Raw genomic sequence first — 22,769 nt, 5'->3', positions numbered from 1 at the left:
GACACTGTTGTATCTACACTCACTGCCACTGTTGTATCTACACTCACTGCCACTGTTGTATCTACACTCACTGACACTGTTGTATCTACACTCACTGACACTGTTGTACCTACACTCACTGCCATCTACACTCACTGCCACTGTTGTATCTACACTCACTGACACTGTTGTATCTACACTCACTGACACTGTTGTAACTACACTCACTGCCACTGTTGTATCTACACTCACTGACACTGTTGTAACTACACTCACTGCCACTGTTGTATCTACACTCACTGACACTGTTGTACCTACACTCACTGCCACTGTTGTATCTACACTCACTGCCCCTGTTGTATCTACACTCACTGACACTGTTGTACCTACACTCACTGCCACTGTTGTACCTACACTCACTGCCACTGTTGTACCTACACTCACTGCCACTGCTGTATCTACACTCACTGACACTGTTGTACCTACACTCACTGCCACTGTTGTATCTACACTCACTGCCACTGTTGTATCTACACTCACTGCCACTGTTGTACCTACACTCACTGACACTGTTGTATCTACACTCACTGCCACTGTTGTACCTACACTCACTGCCACTGTTGTACCTACACTCACTGACACTGTTGTACCTACACTCACTGACACTGTTGTACCTACACTCACTGACACTGTTGTATCTACACTCACTGACACTGTTGTACCTACACTCACTGACACTGTTGTATCTACACTCACTGACACTGTTGTACCTACACTCACTGCCACTGTTGTACCTACACTCACTGCCACTGTTGTACCTACACTCACTGACACTGTTGTATCTACACTCACTGACACTGTTGTATCTACACTCACTGACACTGTTGTATCTACACTCACTGCCACTGTTGTATCTACACTCACTGACACTGTTGTATCTACACTCACTGACACTGTTGTATCTACACTCACTGACACTGTTGTATCTACACTCACTGACACTGTTGTACCTACACTCACTGCCACTGTTGTATCTACACTCACTGCCACTGTTGTACCTACACTCACTGCCACTGTTGTACCTACACTCACTGACACTGTTGTATCTACACTCACTGACACTGTTGTACCTACACTCACTGCCCTGTTTATCATCCCTCACTGCCCTGTTGAAACCAACTCACTGCCCCTGCTGTACTAACTCACTCCCCCTGCTGAAATCAACTCACTGCCTCTTGTACTATACTCACTGCCCCTGTTGAAACTAACTCACTGCACTCTTGAAACTAACTCACTCCCACCTGTTGTACATACTCACTGCCCCTGTTTAACTATACTCACTGCCCCTGTTGTAACTATACTCACTGCCCCTGTTGTAACTATACTCACTGCCCCTGTTGTAACTATACTCAATGCCCCTGTTGTAACTATACTCACTGCCCCTGTTGTAACTATACTCACTGCTCGTGTTGTAACTATACTCACTGCCCCTGTTGTAACTATACTCACTGCCACTGTTGTACCTACACTCACTGCCCCTGTTGTATCTATACTCACTGCCCCTGTTGTAACTATACTCACTGCCCCTGTTGTAACTATACTCACTGCCCCTGTTGTAACTTTATTCACTGAACCTGTTGTAACTATACTCACTTCCCCTGTTGTAACTATACTCACTGCCCCTGTTGTAACTATACTCACTGCCCCTGTTGTAACTATACTCTCTGCCCCTGTTGTAACTATACCCACTGCCCCTGTTGTAACTATACTCACTGCCCCTGTTGTAACCATACTCACTGCCCCTGTTGTAACTATACTCACTGCCCCTGTCGTAACTACACTCACTGCCCCTGTTGTAACTATACTCACTGCCCCTGTTGTAACTATACTCACTGCCCCTGATGTAACTATACTCACTGCCCCTGTTGTAACTATACTCACTGCCCCTGTTGTAACTATACTCACTGCCCCTGTTGTAACTATACTCACTGCCCATGTTGTAACTATACTCACTGCCCCTGTTGTAACTATACTCACTGCCCATGTTGTAACTATACTCACTGCCCCTGTTGTATCTACACTCACTGCCCCTGTTGTAACTATACTCACTGCCCCTGTTGTAACTATACTCACTGCCCCTGTTGTAACTATACTCACTGCCCCTGTTGTAACTATACTCACTGCCCCTGTTGCAACTATACTCACTGCCCCTGTTGTATCTACGCTCACTGCCCCTGTTGTAACTATACTCACTGCCCCTGTTGTAACTATACTCACTGCCCCTGTTGTAACTATACTCACTGCCCCTGTTGTAACTATACTCACTGCCCCTGTTGTATCTACACTCACTGCCCCTGTTGTAACTATACTCACTGCCCCTGTTGTAACTATACTCACTGCCCCTGTTGTAACTATACTCACTGCCCCTGTTGTAACTATACTCACTGCCCCTGTTGTAACTATACTCACTGCCCCTGTTGTAACTATACTCACTGCCCCTGTTGTAACTATACTCACTGCCCCTGTTGTAACTATACTCACTGCCCCTGTTGTAACTATACTCACTGCCCCTGTTGTAACTATACTCATTGCCCCTGTTGTAACTATACTCACTGCCCCTGTTGTAACTATACTCACTGCCCCTGTTGTAACTATACTCACTGCCCCTGTTGTAATTATACTCACTGTCCCTGTTGTAACTACTAACTGCCCCTGTTGTAACTATACTCACTGCCACTGTTGTAACTATACTCACTGCTACTGTTGTACCTACACTCACTGCCACTGTTGTATCTACACTCACTGCCCCTGTTGTAACTATACTCACTGCCACTGTTGTACCTACACTCACTGCCACTGTTGTAACTATACTCACTGCCACTGTTGTACCTACACTCACTGCCACTGTTGTACCTACACTCACTGCCACTGTTGTACCTACACTCACTGCCCCTGTTGTAACTATACTCACTGCCCCTGTTGTAACTATACTCACTGCACCTGTTGTAACTATACTCACTGCCCCTGTTGTAACTATACTCACTGCCCCTGTTGTATCTACACTCACTGCCCCTGTTGTATCTACACTCACTGCCCCTGTTGTAACTATACTCACTGCCCCTGTTGTAACTATACTCACTGCCCCTGTTGTAACTATACTCACTGCCCCTGTTGTAACTATACTCACAACCCCTGTTGTAACTATACTCACAGCCCCTGTTGTAACTATACTCACTGCCCCTGTTGTAACTATACTCACAGCTCCTGTTGTAACTATACTCACTGCCCCTGTTGCAACTATACTCACAGCCCCTGTTGTAACTATACTCACTGCCACTGTTGTAACTATACTCACTGCCACTGTTGTACCTACACTCACTGCCACTGTTGTACCTACACTCACTGCCCCTGTTGTAACTACACTCACTGCCCCTGTTGTACCTACACTCACTGCCACTGTTGTACCTACACTCACTGCCACTGTTGTACTTACACTCACTGCCACTGTTGTACCTACACTCACTGACACTGTTGTACCTACACTCACTGCCACTGTTGTACCTACACTCACTGCCACTGTTGTAACTACACTCACTGCCCCTGTTGTACCTACACTCACTGCCACTGTTGTACCTACACTCACTGCCACTGTTGTATCTACACTCACTGACACTGTTGTATCTACACTCACTGACACTGTTGTATCTACACTCACTGACACTGTTGTATCTACACTCACTGACACTGTTGTACCTACACTCACTGACAGTGTTGTACCTACACTCACTGACACTGTTGTACCTTCACTCACTGACACTGTTGTACCTACACTCACTGACACTGTTGTACCTACACTCACTGCCACTGTTGTACCTACACTCACTGCCACTGTTGTACCTACACTCACTGCCACTGTTGTACCTACACTCACTGCCACTGTTGTACCTACACTCACTGCCACTGTTGTACCTACACTCACTGCCACTGTTGTACCTACACTCACTGCCACTGTTGTACCTACACTCACTGCCACTGTTGTACCTACACTCACTGCCACTGTTGTACCTACACTCACTGCCACTGTTGTACCTACACTCACTGCCACTGTTGTACCTACACTCACTGCCACTGTTGTACCTACACTCACTGCCACTGTTGTACCTACACTCACTGGCACTGTTGTACCTACACTCACTGACACTGTTGTACCTACACTCACTGACACTGTTGTACCTTCACTCACTGACACTGTTGTACCTACACTCACTGCCACTGTTGTACCTACACTCACTGACACTGTTGTACCTTCACTCACTGACACTGTTGTACCTACACTCACTGACACTGTTGTACCTACACTCACTGACACTGTTGTACCTTCACTCACTGACACTGTTGTACCTACACTCACTGACACTGTTGTACCTACACTCACTGACACTGTTGTACCTACACTCACTGCCACTGTTGTACCTACACTCACTGCCACTGTTGTACCTACACTCACTGCCACTGTTGTACCTACACTCACTGCCACTGTTGTACCTACACTCACTGCCACTGTTGTACCTACACTCACTGCCACTGTTGTACCTACACTCACTGCCACTATTGTACCTACACTCACTGCCACTGTTGTACCTACACTCACTGCCACTGTTGTACCTACACTCACTGCCACTGTTGTACCTACACTCACTGCCACTGTTGTACCTACACTCACTGCCACTGTTGTACCTACACTCACTGCCACTGTTGTACCTACACTCACTGCCACTGTTGTACCTACACTCACTGCCACTGTTGTACCTACACTCACTGACACTGCTGTATCTACACTCACTGCCACTGTTGTACCTACACTCACTGCCACTGTTGTACCTACACTCACTGACACTGTTGTATCTACACTCACTGACACTGCTGTATCTACACTCACTGCCACTGTTGTACCTACACTCACTGACACTGCTGTATCTACACTCACTGACACTGCTGTATCTACACTCACTGCCACTGTTGTATCTACACTCACTGACACTGTTGTATCTACACTCACTGCCACTGTTGTATCTACACTCACTGACACTGTTGTATCTACACTCACTGACACTGTTGTATCTACACTCACTGACACTGTTGTATCTACACTCACTGACACTGCTGTATCTACACTCACTGCCACTGCTGTATCTACACTCACTGCCACTGCTGTATCTACACTCACTGACACTGTTGTATCTACACTCACTGACACTGCTGTATCTACACTCACTGACACTGCTGTATCTACACTCACTGACACTGCTGTATCTACACTCACTGACACTGTTGTATCTACACTCACTGACACTGTTGTACCTACACTCACTGCCACTGTTGTATCTACACTCACTGCCACTGTTGTACCTACACTCACTGCCACTGTTGTACCTACACTCACTGACACTGTTGTATCTACACTCACTGACACTGTTGTACCTACACTCACTGACACTGCTGTATCTACACTCACTGCCACTGTTGTACCTACACTCACTGACACTGTTGTATCTACACTCACTGACACTGTTGTACCTACACTCACTGCCACTGTTGTATCTACACTCACTGCCACTGTTGTACCTACACTCACTGACACTGTTGTATCTACACTCACTGCCACTGTTGTACCTACACTCACTGACACTGCTGTATCTACACTCACTGCCACTGTTGTACCTACACTCACTGCCACTGTTGTATCTACACTCACTGCCACTGTTGTACCTACACTCACTGCCACTGTTGTACCTACACTCACTGCCACTGTTGTACCTACACTCATTGCCACTGTTGTACCTACACTCACTGCCACTGTTGTATCTACACTCACTGCCACTGTTGTACCTACACTCACTGCCACTGTTGTACCTACACTCACTGCCACTGTTGTACCTACACTCACTGCCACTGTTGTACCTACACTCACTGCCACTGTTGTACCTACACTCACTGCCACTGTTGTATCTACACTCACTGCCACTGTTGTACCTACACTCACTGCCACTGTTGTACCTACACTCACTGCCACTGTTGTACCTACACTCACTGCCACTGTTGTACCTACACTCACTGCCACTGTTGTACCTACACTCACTGCCACTGTTGTACCTACACTCACTGCCACTGTTGTACCTACACTCACTGCCACTGTTGTACCTACACTCACTGCCACTGTTGTACCTACACTCACTGCCACTGTTGTACCTACACTCACTGCCCCTGTTGTACCTACACTCACTGCCACTGCTGTATCTACACTCACTGACAGTGTTGTACCTACACTCACTGCCCCTGTTGTACCTACACTCACTGCCACTGTTGTACCTACACTCACTGCCACTGTTGTACCTACACTCACTGCCCCTGTTGTACCTACACTCACTGCCACTGCTGTATCTACACTCACTGACAGTGTTGTACCTACACTCACTGCCCCTGTTGTACCTACACTCACTGCCACTGCTGTATCTACACTCACTGCCACTGTTGTACCTACACTCACTGCCCCTGTTGTACCTACACTCACTGCCACTGTTGTACCTACACTCACTGCCACTGTTGTACCTACACTCACTGCCACTGTTGTACCTACACTCACTGCCACTGTTGTACCTACACTCACTGCCACTGTTGTACCTACACTCACTGCCACTGTTGTACCTACACTCACTGCCACTGTTGTACCTACACTCACTGCCCCTGTTGTACCTACACTCACTGCCACTGCTGTATCTACACTCACTGACAGTGTTGTACCTACACTCACTGCCCCTGTTGTACCTACACTCACTGCCACTGTTGTACCTACACTCACTGCCACTGTTGTACCTACACTCACTGCCCCTGTTGTACCTACACTCACTGCCACTGCTGTATCTACACTCACTGACAGTGTTGTACCTACACTCACTGCCCCTGTTGTACCTACACTCACTGCCACTGCTGTATCTACACTCACTGACAGTGTTGTACCTACACTCACTGCCACTGCTGTATCTACACTCACTGACAGTGTTGTACCTACACTCACTGCCCCTGTTGTACCTACACTCACTGCCACTGCTGTATCTACACTCACTGCCACTGTTGTACCTACACTCACTGCCCCTGTTGTACCTACACTCACTGCCACTGCTGTATCTACACTCACTGACACTGTTGTACCTACACTCACTGCCCCTGTTGTACCTACACTCACTGCCACTGTTGTACCTACACTCACTGCCACTGTTGTACCTACACTCACTGCCCCTGTTGTACCTACACTCACTGACACTGTTGTACCTACACTCACTGCCCCTGTTGTACCTACACTCACTGCCCCTGTTGTACCTACACTCACTGCCCCTGTTGTACCTACACTCACTGACACTGTTGTACCTACACTCACTGCCCCTGTTGTACCTACACTCACTGCCACTGTTGTACCTACACTCACTGACACTGTTGTACCTACACTCACTGCCCCTGTTGTACCTACACTCACTGCCACTGTTGTACCTACACTCACTGCCACTGCTGTATCTACACTCACTGACACTGTTGTACCTACACTCACTGCCCCTGTTGTACCTACACTCACTGCCCCTGTTGTACCTACACTCACTGCCACTGTTGTACCTACACTCACTGCCCCTGTTGTACCTACACTCACTGCCCCTGTTGTACCTACACTCACTGCCACTGTTGTACCTACACTCACTGCCACTGTTGTACCTACACTCACTGCCACTGCTGTACCTACACTCACTGACACTGTTGTACCTACACTCACTGACACTGTTGTACCTACACTCACTGACACTGTTGTATCTACACTCACTGACACTGTTGTACCTACACTCACTGACACTGTTGTACCTACACTCACTGACACTGTTGTATCTACACTCACTGACACTGTTGTACCTACACTCACTGACACTGCTGTACCTACACTCACTGACACTGCTGTACCTACACTCACTGACACTGTTGTACCTACACTCACTGACACTGCTGTATCTACACTCACTGACACTGTTGTACCTACACTCACTGCCACTGTTGTACCTACACTCACTGCCACTGTTGTACCTACACTCACTGCCACTGCTGTACCTACACTCACTGACACTGCTGTACCTACACTCACTGACACTGCTGTATCTACACTCACTGCCACTGTTGTACCTACACTCACTGACACTGCTGTACCTACACTCACTGACACTGCTGTATCTACACTCACTGCCACTGTTGTACCTACACTCACTGCCACTCTTGTACCTACACTCACTGCCACTGCTGTACCTACACTCACTGACACTGCTGTACCTACACTCACTGCCACTGTTGTACCTACACTCACTGCCACTGCTGTACCTACACTCACTGACACTGCTGTACCTACACTCACTGACACTGCTGTACCTACACTCACTGACACTGCTGTATCTACACTCACTGACACTGCTGTATCTACACTCACTGCCACTGTTGTACCTACACTCACTGACACTGTTGTACCTACACTCACTGACACTGCTGTACCTACACTCACTGACACTGCTGTATCTACACTCACTGACACTGCTGTATCTACACTCACTGACACTGCTGTATCTACACTCACTGACACTGTTGTACCTACACTCACTGACACTGTTGTACCTACACTCACTGACACTGTTGTACCTACACTCACTGCCACTGTTGTACCTACACTCACTGACACTGTTGTACCTACACTCACTGACACTGCTGTATCTACACTCACTGACACTGCTGTACCTACACTCACTGACACTGCTGTATCTACACTCACTGACACTGTTGTACCTACACTCACTGACACTGTTGTACCTACACTCACTGACACTGTTGTATCTACACTCACTGACACTGTTGTACCTACACTCACTGACACTGTTGTATCTACACTCACTGACACTGTTGTACCTACACTCACTGACACTGTTGTACCTACACTCACTGCCACTGTTGTACCTACACTCACTGCCACTGTTGTACCTACACTCACTGCCACTGTTGTAACTATACTCACTGCCACTGTTGTACCTACACTCACTGACACTGTTGTACCTACACTCACTGACACTGTTGTACCTACACTCACTGCCACTGTTGTACCTACACTCACTGCCACTGTTGTAACTATACTCACTGCCACTGTTGTATCTACACTCACTGACACTGTTGTACCTACACTCACTGACACTGTTGTACCTACACTCACTGACACTGTTGTATCTACACTCACTGACACTGTTGTACCTACACTCACTGCCACTGTTGTACCTACACTCACTGACACTGTTGTATCTACACTCACTGACACTGTTGTACCTACACTCACTGCCACTGTTGTACCTACACTCACTGACACTGTTGTATCTACACTCACTGACACTGTTGTACCTACACTCACTGACAGTGTTGTACCTACACTCACTGACACTGTTGTACCTACACTCACTGACACTGTTGTATCTACACTCACTGACACTGTTGTACCTACACTCACTGACACTGTTGTATCTACACTCACTGACAGTGTTGTACCTACACTCACTGACACTGTTGTATCTACACTCACTGACACTGTTGTACCTACACTCACTGACACTGTTGTACCTACACTCACTGACACTGTTGTATCTACACTCACTGACACTGTTGTACCTACACTCACTGCCACTGTTGTACCTACACTCACTGACAGTGTTGTACCTACACTCACTGACACTGTTGTATCTACACTCACTGACACTGTTGTACCTACACTCACTGACACTGTTGTACCTACACTCACTGACACTGTTGTATCTACACTCACTGACACTGTTGTACCTACACTCACTGCCACTGTTGTACCTACACTCACTGACACTGTTGTACCTACACTCACTGACACTGTTGTATCTACACTCACTGACACTGTTGTACCTACACTCACTGACACTGTTGTACCTACACTCACTGACACTGTTGTATCTACACTCACTGCCACTGTTGTACCTACACTCACTGCCACTGTTGTACCTACACTCACTGGCACTGTTGTACCTACACTCACTGACAGTGTTGTACCTACACTCACTGACACTGTTGTATCTACACTCACTGACACTGTTGTACCTACACTCACTGACACTGTTGTATCTACACTCACTGACACTGTTGTACCTACACTCACTGACACTGTTGTATCTACACTCACTGACACTGTTGTACCTACACTCACTGCCACTGTTGTACCTACACTCACTGCCACTGTTGTATCTACACTCACTGACACTGTTGTATCTACACTCACTGACACTGTTGTATCTACACTCACTGACACTGTTGTACCTACACTCACTGCCACTGTTGTACCTACACTCACTGACACTGTTGTATCTACACTCACTGACACTGTTGTACCTACACTCACTGACACTGTTGTATCTACACTCACTGCCACTGTTGTACCTACACTCACTGACACTGTTGTATCTACACTCACTGCCACTGTTGTATCTATACTCACTGACACTGTTGTACCTACACTCACTGCCACTGTTGTACCTACACTCACTGACAGTGTTGTACCTACACTCACTGCCACTGTTGTATCTACACTCACTGCCACTGTTGTATCTACACTCACTGCCACTGTTGTATCTACACTCACTGACACTGTTGTACCTACACTCACTGCCACTGTTGTACCTACACTCACTGACAGTGTTGTACCTACACTCACTGCCACTGTTGTATCTACACTCACTGACACTGTTGTACCTACACTCACTGCCACTGTTGTATCTACACTCACTGACACTGTTGTACCTACACTCACTGCCCCTGTTGTATCTACACTCACTGACACTGTTGTACCTACACTCACTGCCACTGTTGTACCTACACTCACTGCCACTGTTGTACCTACACTCACTGACACTGTTGTACCTACACTCACTGACACTGTTGTATCTACACTCACTGACACTGTTGTACCTACACTCACTGACACTGTTGTATCTACACTCACTGACACTGTTGTATCTACACTCACTGACACTGTTGTACCTACACTCACTGCCACTGTTGTATCTACACTCACTGACACTGTTGTATCTACACTCACTGACACTGTTGTATCTACACTCACTGACACTGTTGTATCTACACTCACTGACACTGTTGTATCTACACTCACTGACACTGTTGTATCTACACTCACTGACACTGTTGTATCTACACTCACTGACACTGTTGTACCTACACTCACTGACACTGTTGTATCTACACTCACTGCCACTGTTGTACCTACACTCACTGACACTGTTGTACCTACACTCACTGCCACTGTTGTACCTACACTCACTGACACTGTTGTACCTACACTCACTGACACTGTTGTATCTACACTCACTGCCACTGTTGTACCTACACTCACTGACACTGTTGTACCTACACTCACTGACACTGTTGTACCTACACTCACTGACACTGTTGTATCTACACTCACTGACACTGTTGTATCTACACTCACTGACACTGTTGTACCTACACTCACTGACACTGTTGTATCTACACTCACTGACACTGTTGTACCTACACTCACTGACACTGTTGTATCTACACTCACTGACACTGTTGTACCTACACTCACTGACACTGTTGTACCTACACTCACTGCCACTGTTGTACCTACACTCACTGACACTGTTGTACCTACACTCACTGACACTGTTGTATCTACACTCACTGCCACTGTTGTACCTACACTCACTGCCACTGTTGTATCTACACTCACTGCCACTGTTGTATCTACACTCACTGACACTGTTGTACCTACACTCACTGCCACTGTTGTATCTACACTCACTGCCACTGTTGTACCTACACTCACTGACACTGTTGTATCTACACTCACTGACACTGTTGTACCTACACTCACTGACACTGTTGTACCTACACTCACTGACACTGTTGTACCTACACTCACTGACACTGTTGTACCTACACTCACTGACACTGTTGTATCTACACTCACTGACACTGTTGTACCTACACTCACTGACACTGTTGTACCTACACTCACTGACACTGTTGTACCTACACTCACTGACACTGTTGTATCTACACTCACTGACACTGTTGTACCTACACTCACTGACACTGTTGTACCTACACTCACTGACACTGTTGTACCTACACTCACTGACACTGTTGTATCTACACTCACTGACACTGTTGTACCTACACTCACTGACACTGTTGTATCTACACTCACTGACACTGTTGTACCTACACTCACTGACACTGTTGTACCTACACTCACTGACACTGTTGTATCTACACTCACTGACACTGTTGTACCTACACTCACTGACACTGTTGTATCTACACTCACTGACACTGTTGTACCTACACTCACTGACACTGTTGTACCTACACTCACTGCCACTGTTGTACCTACACTCACTGACACTGTTGTACCTACACTCACTGACACTGTTGTATCTACACTCACTGCCACTGTTGTACCTACACTCACTGCCACTGTTGTATCTACACTCACTGCCACTGTTGTACCTACACTCACTGACACTGTTCACCTAGAAGAGAAGCCAACGACTTAATGAAAATAAGCCCCACCCACACACACACACACACACACACACACACACATATATATATATATATATATATATATATATATATATATATATATATATATATACATATATATATACATACATACATATACCCATTTTATCAATCAGGTCCATCAATTTGATCCACCGTGTATGTGGTGTGGGATTCTCTACCCACACGTGGGGTAAGTGTGTTTGTGTGGGGAGGGAAGGATAACCTCCCACACAACTGCACGTCTTGCTCTCCCCTCTCTCTGGGTATTGACACTGAAAATTATATGCAAGACGAGAGAACGAAGCTCTTGTGAATTTCAGTGGGAGACAGAGAAGGAGAGATGTAAGGCAGAGATGGAGTGGAGAAGAAGGAATAGCAATTAGGGAATATATATATTATTGTAAACACGAACGAGTGGTATTAAATAAATATCAACCTTGAGACTAGCCAAGGACTCGAACCCATGATGTTTTGACCCGCCTCTATATATATATATATATATATATATATATATATATATGTCGTGCCGAATATGTAAAACTGGTCAATTAGCAAGAACTCATTTAAAATTAAGTCCTTTCTAAAATTTTCTTTTATACGTTTAAAGATATATTTTTTTCATTAATGTTGATGTAAAAATTTATAATTTTGCACCAAAAGGAACTTAGAAAATTTACCTAACCTTATTATAACAAGAACAATTTATTTTAGCCTAACCCAACTAAATATATTTTAGATTTGTTTACAATAATTTAATACAAAACAAACACAATCAAATATATTTTTTTCTTTAGGTTCAGAATGATTTTGGCGAAATTATTGCATACACAAATTTTCACTTGTCCTATATGGCAAGATGAACGTTGCTATTTAAGCCAAGATCCCAAGTTCTGCCTATTCGGCACGACATATATATATATATATATATATATATATATATATATATATATATATATATATATATATATATATATATATATATATATATATATATATATATATATATATATATATATATACACTGCGACTAGGCAAGGACTCGAACCCATATTGTTTTCGCCCGCCTCATGGAAACACATGTCACTCTAACCCACAGGACCAGGCAGTCTTACAAGAACCAAGCACCCAGCCGTGCTAGGTGTGTTACCTTGGTCTGAGCACATACGGTGCTGTGGGTGCCTCTGAGATAATACACCAAACAAGGAGGTAGAATGAAATTATCTCAGAGGCACACACACCACCTTAAGATCTCGGACCAAGGTAACACACCTAGCACGGCTGGGTGCTTGGTTCTTGTAAGACTGCCTGGTCCTGTGGGTTAGAGTGACATGTGTTTCCATGAGGCGGGCGAAAACAACATGGGTTCGAGTCCTTGGCTAGTCGCAGTGTATATATATATATATATATATATATATATATATATATATATATATATATATATATATATGTATATATATATATATATATATATATATATATAATTATTATTAATAAAAAATAAATAAATAGGTAGAGAATGTTAAAATTGTTAATATACAAAATGCTTTAAACAATTTCACGATTTTCCCAAAATTTATGTAATGGGAGAAATATTCGTTTTGTGAGGCAGGTTGTTTAAGAGGATTAGTGGTAAGTGGATAATATCCTGGTATATTTCAACCATATTAGGTGTTTACTGTAAACTATATACCTGTTAAAACTATATACCTGTTAAAACTATATACCTGTTAAGACTATATACCTGTTAAAACTATATACCTGTTAAAACTATATACTTGTTAAAACTATATACCTGTTAAAACTATATACCTGTTAAAACTATATACTTGTTAAAACTATATACCTGTTAAAACTATATACCTGTTAAAACTATATACCTGTTAAAAGTATATATCTGTTAAAACTATATACTTGTTAAAACTATATACCTGTTAAAAGTATATACCTGTTAAAACTATATACCTGTTAAAAGTATATACCTGTTAAAACTATATACCTGTTAAAAGTATATACCTGTTAAAACTATATACCTGTTAAAAGTATACATCTGTTAAAACTATATACCTGTTAAAAGTATATATCTGTTAAAACTATATACCTGTTAAAACTATATACCTGTTAAAACTATATACCTGTTAAAAGTATATACCTGTTAAAACTATATACCTGTTAAAACTATACATCTGTTAAAACTATACATCTGTTAAAACTATACATCTGTTAAAACTATACATCTGTTAAAACTATACATCTGACTGTTAAAACTATACATCTGACTGTTAAAACTATACATCTGACTGTTAAAACTATACATCTGACTGTTAAAACTATAAACCTGACTGTTAAAACTATAAACCTGACTGTTAAAACTATAAACCAGACTGTTAAAACCATACATCTGCCTGGTAGTTTCTCCAGGAAGGTTAAACAGGGACAATACAGGTGTAGGAACCCTGGCTCATGCACCTCCCCTACCCAGGATGCCACTCAGAGCAGCCAAGTACCTAATTACTGTTAGGTGAAGAGGCAGCAGGTGCAAGGAGAGTTGCACCTGCTGCCTCTGTTCGTCTCATTCCTAGAATGTCACGCATAACATCCAAGCACCTATTTACTGCTAGGTTAACAAGGGTAGCAGGTGAGAGGAGATTTGCCCTTATGTCTCATTCCCAGGATGCCACCCACGACAGCTAAGTACCTAATTACTGCTAGGTTAACATATGAAAGGAGACTTGTCCTTATGTCTCATACCCAGGATGCCACCCACAACAGCTAAGTACCTAATTACTGCTAGGTTAACAGGTGAAAGGAGACTTGTCCTTATGTCTCATTCCCAGGATGCCACCCACAACAGCCAAGTACCTAATTCCTACTAGGTTAACAGGTGAAAGGAGACTTGTCCTTATGTCTCATTCCCAGGATGCCACCCACAAATCCAAGTACCTAATTAATGCTAGGTTAACAGGTGAAAGGAGACTTGTCCTTATGTCTCATTCCCAGGATGCCACCCACAACAGCCAAGTACCTAATTCCTACTAGGTTAACAGGTGAAAGGAGACTTGTCCTTATGTCTCATTCCCAGGATGCCACCCACAAATCCAAGTACCTAATTAATGCTAGGTTAACAGGTGAAAGGAGACTTGTCCTTATGTCTCATTCCCAGGATGCCACCCACAACAGCTAAGTACCTAATTACTGCTAGGTTAACAGGTGAAAGGAGACTTGTCCTTAAGTCTCATTCCCAGGATGCCACCCACAACAGCTAAGTACCTAATTACTGCTAGGTTAACAGGTGAAAGGAGACTTGTCCTTATGTCTCATTCCCAGGATGCCACCCACAAATCCAAGTACCTAATTACTGCTAGGTTAACAGGTGAAAGGAGACTTGTCCTTATGTCTCATTCCCAGGATGCCACCCACAACAGCCAAGTACCTAATTAATGCTAGGTTAACAGGTGAAAGGAGACTTGTCCTTATGTCTCATTCCCAGGATGCCACCCACAAATCCAAGTACCTAATTAATGCAAGGTTAACAGGTGAAAGGAGACTTGTCCTTATGTCTCATTCCCAGGATGCCACCCACAAATCCAAGTACCTAATTACTGCTAGGTTAACAGGTGAAAGGAGACTTGTCCTTATGTCTCATTCCCAGGATGCCACCCACAAATCCAAGTACCTAATTAATGCTAGGTTAACAGGAGAAAGGAGACTTGTCCTTACGTCTCATTCCCAGGATGCCACCCATAACAGCCAAGTACCTAATTACTGCTTAGTTGACAGGGGCAGCAGGTGCAGAGAGAGCTGTCCATTAACGTGTAGCTACAAAGGCCGTATCAAAGGGACAACAAGAATCCAAAACTCAAAATCGAAAAAAAAAAAATTTCCACGACAAACTTGGACTCAAGTTAGGAGAAAGCAGAGATGAAAGTAAGAAAAAAGCTGAGTGAAAGCTATTCGAAAGCTAGACTAACGCTTGAGCGAGTGTCAAACGTAATTCCCCTTTTCAAGAAGAGATGTAAGAGGTATGGTAGAGGAAAGAGGAATGTGAAAAGGGAAATGTGAAGGATTCCGCGAGTTGGGGTAATACTAGTGAAGGTAACAGCCTTCTGAAGACAGTGTTGGAGTCTGGGTAAAATGGAGGAGAGAGTGGTGGAGTTTAGTGGTGGTGATGCACTGGTAAGTTTATTTAGGTACTGGTACATATAATACAATAATAGATAAAGTGAACTGTAGATATAAATCCAGATGTACTCCTGCTAACCCTTTTGGGGCCTAGTTCCTAGGCCTATTGTGTATCCATGTGCTCTTGTGCTAACATCCACAGGATGGATATGAGGTACACAATAAACTAGCCACTACCATCCACAGGATGGATATGAGGTACACAATAAACTAGCCACTACCATCCACAGGATGGATATGAGGTACACAATAAACTAGCCACTACCATCCACAGGATGGATATGAGGTGCACAATAAACTAGCCACTACCATCCACAGGATGGATATGAGGTACACAATAAACCTGCCACTACCATCCACAGGATGGATCTGACGTACACAATAAACTAGCCACTAACATCCACAGGACGGATATGAGGTACACAATAAACTAACCACTACCATCCACAGGATGGACATGAGGTACACAATAAACTAGCCACTACCATCCACAGGATGGATATGAGGTACACAATAAACTAGCCACTACCATCCACAGGATGGACATGAGGTACACAATAAACTAGCCACTTCCATCCACAGGATGGATATGAGGTACACAATAAACTAGCCACTACCATCCACAGGATGGATATGAGGTACACAATAAACTAGCCACTACCATCCACAGGATGGATATGAGGTACACAATAAACTAGCCACTACCATCCACAGGATGGATATGAGGTACACAATAAACTAGCCACTACCATCCACAGGATGGACATGAGGTACACAATAAACTAGCCACTACCATCCACAGGATGGATCTGACGTACACAATAATTTAAACCTCTTCGGTGGCAAAATGTAATCTAATCAATAGTTACATAAATTACCATAAGTAGCAGCATATGTATACCTTACTTTTCATAACCCAAAACCACCACCAGGGCCAGGAGCTGAGTCTCGACCCCTGCAACCATAATTAGGTGAGTACAACAACAACACTGGGTGTAACACTAGGTGTAACACTCACCAGCTGTCTATATTCACTAGAAATAAACAGGTACATAAACGTCAATCGACTGTTCTGGGTGGCATCCTGGGGAAGAATCACAAGGGAGCAATGAATATAAATCAAAATGCTCGAATCTCTTGGATTATCCAGAATTATTAGCCAATCATTCCAGGTTAAAACTAATTTGCCACCAATCTAGAGCAGCAACAATGTCACGGGAGTAAACGAGGTCACAGTAAACGAAAGAGGTCACAGCTAAGCAGGTTCCCAGTGGAAATAAGTCACTCTGACTGATTTTGGGTTATCTCAGGTTGTCTACACATATGCTGCTATGTATGATAATCTATGTATCTGTATTTACGTATACCTGAATAACTAACTTACTAGGCAGGTGTGAGAAACGTTCTTTAAGGGCGAAGAGGTGTTTCATTCGGGTGAAATGTGTAGGGAAGCGAGACTCAATCTGTCAGAGTAGAAAGAAAGACGTAGAATTAGGGGGGATATGATTGAGGTTTATAAGTGGAAGACAGGAATAAATAAAGGGGATGTAAATAGTGTGCTGATAATATCTAGCCTAGACAGGACTCGCAGCAATGGTTTTAAGTTGGAAAAATTCAGATTCAGGAGGGATATAGGAAAGTACTGGTTTGGTAATAGAGTTGTGGATGAGTGGAACAAACTCCCAAGTACCGTTATAGAGGCCAGAACGTTGTGTAGCTTTAAAAATAGGTTGGATAAATACATGAGTAGATGTGGGTGGGTGTGAGTTGGACCTGATAGCTTGTGCTAACAGGTCGGTTGCCGTGTTCCTCCCTTAAGTCAATGTGACCTGACCTGACTAGGTTGGGTGCATTGGCTTAAGCCGGTAGGGACTTGGACCTGCCTCGCATGGGCCAGTTGGCCTTCTGCAGTGTTCCTTCGTTCTTATGTTCTTATGAGTAGTAATGTGGTCGCAAGCGTAGGATATTAGCCTTTATTGACAACGTTTCGCCCATGCTGTGGGCTTTTCTCAAGTCATACATAGAGAAACATTGCTCAACATACAAGATATTTATTCAGATTTCTCCGTTAGTAAGTCGACAGAGCCACTGCGTTGGTGGATCGTTGCCAATATCCTGCCCTGGAACCAATAGACTAGCATTATCCTGCCCTGGAACCAATAGACTAGCATTATCCTGCCCTGGAACCAATAGACTAGCATTATCCTGCTCTGGAACCAATAGACTAGCATTATCCTGCCCTGGAACCAATAGACTAGCATTATCCTGCACTGGAACCAATAGACTAGCATTATCCTGCTCTGGAACCAATAGACTAGCATTATCCTGCCCTGGAACCAATAGACTAGCATTATCCTGCCCTGGAACCAATAGACTAGCATTATCCTGCTCTGGAACCAATAGACTAGCATTATCCTGCCCTGGAACCAATAGACTAGCATTATCCTGCCCTGGAACCAATAGACTAGCATTATCCTGCTGCCCTGGAACCAATAGACTAGCATTATCCTGCCCTGGAACCAATAGACTAGCATTATCCTGCCCTGGAACCAATAGACTAGCATTATCCTGCTCTGGAACCAATAGACTAGCATTATCCTGCACTGGAACCAATATACTAGCATTATCCTGCCCTGGAACCAATAGCCTAGCTTTATCCTGCTCTGGAACCAATAGACTAGCATTATCCTGCCCTGGAACCAATAGACTAGCATTATCCTGCCCTGGAACCAATAGACTAGCATTATCCTGCCCTGGAACCAATAGACTAGCATTATCCTGCCCTGGAACCAATAGACTAGCATTATCCTGCCCTGGAACCAATAGACTAGCATTATCCTGCCCTGGAACCAATAGACTAGCATTATCCTGCCCTGGAACCAATAGACTAGCATTATCCTGCCCTGGAACCAATAGACTAGCATTATCCTGCCCTGGAACCAATAGACTAGCATTATCCTGCCCTGGAACCAATAGACTAGCATTATCCTGCCCTGGAACCAATAGACTAGCATTATCCTGCCCTGGAACCAATAGACTAGCATTATCCTGCCCTGGAACCAATAGACTAGCATTATCCTGCCCTGGAACCAATAGACTAGCATTATCCTGCCCTGGAACCAATAGACTAGCATTATCCTGCCCTGGAACCAATAGACTAGCATTATCCTGCTCTGGAACCAATAGACTAGCATTATCCTGCCCTGGAACCAATAGACTAGCATTATCCTGCCCTGGAACCAATAGACTAGCATTATCCTGCTCTGGAACCAATAGACTAGCATTATCCTGCCCTGGAACCAATAGACTAGCATTATCCTGCCCTGGAACCAATAGACTAGCATTATCCTGCCCTGGAACCAATAGACTAGCATTATCCTGCCCTGGAACCAATAGACTAGCATTATCCTGCCCTGGAACCAATAGACTAGCATTATCCTGCTCTGGAACCAATAGACTAGCATTATCCTGCCCTGGAACCAATAGACTAGCATTATCCTGCCCTGGAACCAATAGACTAGCATTATCCTGCCCTGGAACCAATAGACTAGCATTATCCTGCCCTGGAACCAATAGACTAGCATTATCCTGCCCTGGAACCAATAGACTAGCATTATCCTGCCCTGGAACCAATAGACTAGCATTATCCTGCTCTGGAACCAATAGACTAGCATTATCCTGCCCTGGAACCAATAGACTAGCATTATCCTGCCCTGGAACCAATAGACTAGCATTATCCTGCTCTGGAACCAATAGACTAGCATTATCCTGCCCTGGAACCAATAGACTAGCATTATCCTGCCCTGGAACCAATAGACTAGCATTATGGAACCAATAGACTAGCATTACTGGAACCAATAGACTAGCATTATCCTGCCCTGGAACCAATAGACTAGCATTATCCTGCCCTGGAACCAATAGACTAGCATTATCCTGCACTGGAACCAATAGACTAGCATTATCCTGCACTGGAACCAATAGACTAGCATTATCCTGCCCTGGAACCAATAGACTAGCATTATCCTGCCCTGGAACCAATAGACTAGCATTATCCTGCCCTGGAACCAATAGACTAGCATTATCCTGCCCTGGAACCAATAGACTAGCATTATCCTGCCCTGGAACCAATAGACTAGCATTATCCTGCACTGGAACCAATAGACTAGCATTATCCTGCCCTGGAACCAATAGACTAGCATTATCCTGCCCTGGAACCAATAGACTAGCATTATCCTGCCCTGGAACCAATAGACTAGCATTATCCTGCCCTGGAACCAATAGACTAGCATTATCCTGCCCTGGAACCAATAGACTAGCATTATCCTGCCCTGGAACCAATAGACTAGCATTATCCTGCACTGGAACCAATAGACTAGCATTATCCTGCCCTGGAACCAATAGACTAGCATTATCCTGCCCTGGAACCAATAGACTAGCATTATCCTGCCCTGGAACCAATAGACTAGCATTATCCTGCCCTGGAACCAATAGACTAGCATTATCCTGCCCTGGAACCAATAGACTAGCATTATCCTGCACTGGAACCAATAGACTAGCATTATCCTGCCCTGGAACCAATAGACTAGCATTATCCTGCCCTGGAACCAATAGACTAGCATTATCCTGCCCTGGAACCAATAGACTAGCATTATCCTGCCCTGGAACCAATAGACTAGCATTATCCTGCACTGGAACCAATAGACTAGCATTATCCTGCACTGGAACCAATAGACTAGCATTATCCTGCACTGGAACCAATAGACTAGCATTATCCTGCCCTGGAACCAATAGACTAGCATTATCCTGCCCTGGAACCAATAGACTAGCATTATCCTGCACTGGAACCAATAGACTAGCATTATCCTGCACTGGAACCAATAGACTAGCATTATCCTGCCCTGGAACCAATAGACTAGCATTATCCTGCACTGGAACCAATAGACTAGCATTATCCTGCACTGGAACCAATAGACTAGCATTATCCTGCCCTGAAACCAATAGACTAGCATTATCCTGCCCTGGAACCAATAGACTAGCATTATCCTGCCCTGGAACCAATAGACTAGCATTATCCTGCACTGGAACCAATAGACTAGCATTATCCTGCCCTGGAACCAATAGACTAGCATTATCCTGAACTGGAACCAATAGACTAGCATTATCCTGCACTGGAACCAATAGACTAGCATTATCCTGCACTGGAACCAATAGACTAGCATTATCCTGCACTGGAACCAATAGACTAGCATTATCCTGCCCTGGAACCAATAGACTAGCATTATCCTGCACTGGAACCAATAGACTAGCATTGTCCTGCCCTGGAACCAATGGAACCAACAGACTAGCATTATCCTGCACTGGAACCAATAGACTAGCATTATCAATAGACTAGCATTATCCTGCCCTGGAACCAATAGACTAGCATTATCCTGCCCTGGAACCAATAGACTAGCATTATCCTGCCCTGGAACCAATAGACTAGCATTATCCTGCCCTGGAACCAATAGACTAGCATTATCCTGCCCTGGAACCAATAGACTAGCATTATCCTGCACTGGAACCAATAGACTAGCATTATCCTGCCCTGGAACCAATAGACTAGCATTATCCTGCACTGGAACCAATAGACTAGCATTATCCTGCACTGGAACCAATAGACTAGCATTATCCTGCACTGGAACCAATAGACTAGCATTATCCTGCACTGGAACCAATAGACTAGCATTATCCTACACTGGAACCAATAGACTAGCATTATCCTGCACTGGAACCAATAGACTAGCCTTATCCTGCACTGGAACCAATAGACTAGCATTATCCTGCACTGGAACCAATAGACTAGCATTATCAATAGACTAGCATTATCCTACACTGGAACCAATAGACTAGCATTATCCTGCACTGGAACCAATAGACTAGCA

General features: G+C 44.2%; 1 protein-coding gene across 1 annotated transcript in view; it reads left to right on the top strand.

Moving 5' to 3' along the window:
- The window catches only part of LOC128704961 (corticotropin-releasing factor-binding protein), a 293,601-nt gene that overhangs the window by 188,993 nt on the left and 81,839 nt on the right, over positions 1–22,769 (top strand). The window lies entirely within an intron of this gene.

This window comes from Cherax quadricarinatus, chromosome 97 (assembly GCF_038502225.1).
Source record: "Cherax quadricarinatus isolate ZL_2023a chromosome 97, ASM3850222v1, whole genome shotgun sequence".
NCBI classification, from domain to species: Eukaryota; Metazoa; Arthropoda; class Malacostraca; order Decapoda; family Parastacidae; genus Cherax; species Cherax quadricarinatus.
Note: the sequence above shows the minus strand (reverse complement) of the source record. Positions and strands in the feature narration are given on the sequence as shown.